The sequence below is a fragment of the Hyla sarda genome, chromosome 4 (genome assembly GCF_029499605.1).
Source record: "Hyla sarda isolate aHylSar1 chromosome 4, aHylSar1.hap1, whole genome shotgun sequence".
In the NCBI taxonomy this organism is placed as follows: Eukaryota; Metazoa; Chordata; class Amphibia; order Anura; family Hylidae; genus Hyla; species Hyla sarda.
The window spans coordinates 120795312-120798613 of record NC_079192.1 but is presented as its reverse complement, the minus strand read 5'-3'; the positions used below and the strand labels follow the sequence as shown (position 1 = coordinate 120798613).

The 3302-nt window shown below is 43.1% G+C and overlaps 1 non-coding gene across 1 annotated transcript; it reads left to right on the top strand.

Annotated features, from left to right (window-relative positions):
* The first annotated feature begins 306 nt into the window (after positions 1 to 306).
* On the top strand, positions 307 to 379 carry TRNAR-ACG (transfer RNA arginine (anticodon ACG)). Its single transcript has one exon. It is a non-coding gene; the product is annotated as a tRNA-Arg (tRNA).
* Positions 380 to 3302: the final 2923 nt, after the last annotated feature.

The following is a 3302-nucleotide window of genomic DNA, read 5'->3' as shown; positions in this document are numbered from 1 at the left end:
ATGCAAAAACGGAAAAACGCTGAGTCCTTAAGGGGTTAATGTCCAAGGGCAGGCTTGCCCTGATTTTTCTGTCTTTCTGTAAGTAAATATAATTCACCAGCAACAAAACATCTAAATATCAGCACTGAGATAGGTAGATGGAAGTATATTATGATATTTGATATGACATAACGGTATACATACATGTGCAGCAGAAGTCCTGGGAGATAGAACTAGATATAAAATACAGACATAGGTAATTAAAAACCCTTAGGTACGTGGTGGGCTCATCATTCGGAGAACACTTTCTTAAAGGGCCCTTCAGTAGGGCCAGTGGCGCAATGGATAACGCGTCTGACTACGGATCAGAAGATTCTAGGTTCGACTCCTGGCTGGCTCGGAAATATTTTATTATCTGGAAATTTAAAACCGCTATATATAGAATTTCAAAAATGTCAGAAAGGATGGACAAAGATGAAGTGTGACTTTATTACTGTAGTTTATTCACAAATACAAAAGTGTGTTACAATCCCAGTAATAGTAACATTCCAGCCTTTAGGAAAATTTACTGGAAAGTGAAAAGGATCAAATGTGGCTTGTCCTACAGCATCGATATATATATATATATATAGTTATACTGTACACTGTTACTGATTAGGGTTTTAAACACACCCAACCCCCCCCCTCCCCCCTCCCCTCCACACACTCTCTCTCACTCACATACAGCCCGCAGGACAGCATTCCTGCTCCGCTTCCTCTTACAAATACAGATCGGTGACTGGGTAAAGAGAAGTCTGCGGTCTCCAAAATGTGGACATCTAGATGCAAAACTACAACTTCCAGCATGCCCTGGGAGTTGTAGTTTTGCAACAGCTGGAGGCACCTTGATTGGGAAACTCTGGTCTAGACCAGTGGTCTTCAACCTGCGGACCTCCAGATGTCGCAAAACTACAACTCCCAGCATGCCCGGACAGCCGTTGGCTGTCCGGGCATGCTGGGAGTTGTAGTTTTGCCACATCTGGAGGTCCGCAGGTTAAAGACCACTGGTCTAGGTCATCATCAGTTGGGTTGGGACTTGTGGCTGTAATACAGATGCAAAAAAAAGTTTCCATATTATGTTAGAGTGAACCCAGCCTTCATGGTATATCTTTGCATCATGTTCCAGAAAGTATTAAGTTTAAAGGGTATATTATAGATTAATGTATGCAGAATAACTTTACAATTGCATGTTATTAAAAAATTAGCTTTTTTCTATTTAATTTTCCACTTTGAAGAAATGACCACTAGGGGTCTCCCTACCAGTCCTGGCAGCAAGCATTTCAGACTCATGCTGGAGTCCTAAACACTACGAGCTGCCAGTCTGCTTTGTTCACAAAGGAGAACACTCAGAGCTGACAGCCTGCTTTGTTCACAGCCTGTTTGGCTGTGAACAAAGCAGGCTGGCATCTCTGAGTGTTTAGGACTCCAGCATGAGTCAGAAATGCTTTCTGACAGGACTGATCGGGAAAAATACAATAGAAAGAAGCATATTTTTCATTAACATGCTATTGGAAAGTTATTCAACATTCATTAATCTAAAATGTATCAAAAGTTTATTTGATGAGAGGTACCCTTTAAAGTTTAAATTTGTACATCTGATTCTTTATCACAATATTTTTGATATTATATTTTTATATTGAAGGTAACATGCACTAGCTAAAATAGTAATTCTCTACATCACCTCATAGGGGCAGTCATGATCACTATCTCCAAGTCTAGATGAAAAGCATAATCTTGGTGGTATTAGGAGAAAAAAGGTTGGTAGGTCTGTGATTCCTAGAAGAAGAATTGTTACAATTCTAACTATGTTTAATACCGGAAAGTCAGTATTTTTCTGTTATGATCTCAGTATCTTTCTTCCTTATGAATTTAGCTTAAAAGGATATTCCAGCTTTTTACATCTTATCCCCACTCCAAAGAATAGGGGATAAGATGTATGATGGCAAGGGTCCCGCCGCTGGGGACCCCCGCGATCTCGGTAAAGCCCCCAGCATTCTGTGTCTGGCACTGCCTCTGAGACGGGGACGTGACGTCACAGCCACGCCCCTAGTGATGCCACGCCCTTCCATTCATGTCTATGGGAGGGGGCATGATTACTGTCACACCCCCTCCCATAGACATGAATGGAGGGGGCTCGGCGTGATGTCACTAGGGAGCGTGGCCATGACATCACGTCCCCGTCTCGGAAGCAGCTCTACCAACACTCGAGGATGTGGCATCACGGCCACACCCCTAGTGACATCACGCCACACCCCCTCTATTTATGTGTATAGGAGGGGGCATGACTACAGTCACGCCCCCTCCCATAGACATGAATAGAGGGGGCGTGGCCGTGATGTCACGTCCCCGTCTCGGAGGCAGCGCCTGGCACAGAATGCCGGGGGCTGCACCAAGATCATGGGGGGTCCCCAACAGAGGGACCCCTGCGAGCATACATCTTATCCCCTATCCTTTGGGTAGGAGATAAGATGTATAAAGCCAGAACACCCCTTTAAATAGCTATAGAAAGCACAAACATGTGAACTAAGAACTCTTCATTCGATTTGCCGTCATTATGATAATTGCATGCAGAGGAGACCTCAAACTTTCCAATCCTTCTTTGCTTTCATTCATTTTTATAGATGAAAACCATTTCCTGGCTCACATTAAATGGAATTGCGTTTGGGAAGTGAGGAGATTCTGCACTCCATTAGCAGAAACAATTTGCGTGCTAATTACGAGGCTCTTGCTCGCAGCGTCCTATCTACACACTTGATAAATACAATAGCCCCTGAGATATTTTTCTTGTAATATCTTCCTGGTTGATGCACTTCTCTATTCTGGATTCACTGTCTTTAATGATATCATGAGTATAAATGAATTTAGATTTTTAGGTGACTTTGGTAGTATCAATAGAGTCCGACTTTATTTGTACAATTTGTTTTTTGTGCCACCAATTGTACTTTGTAATGACATCCCTCATTTCACCACAACATCTACAGCAAAACAAAAAAACAAAAAAAAAATTTATGTGGGGAGAAATTGGAATAAAACCTGCCATTTAGTAACTTTTTGGGGCATCAGTTTCTACACATGTAAAAATCACAATGTTATAGATCTAGCCCATTCATTCCTATACACCACCAATAGACCCTGGAGGCTGATGTCATACTCAGCCTCTAATGGCATTCAGACCTGGCAATCTGGCACCCCGTTTGTAATCAGTCCCCGGAGCGCGTTCACTCCGGGTCTGATTACGGGCGACTACAGGGCGGGCGGCGTGTGACGTCACGCCTCCACCCCCC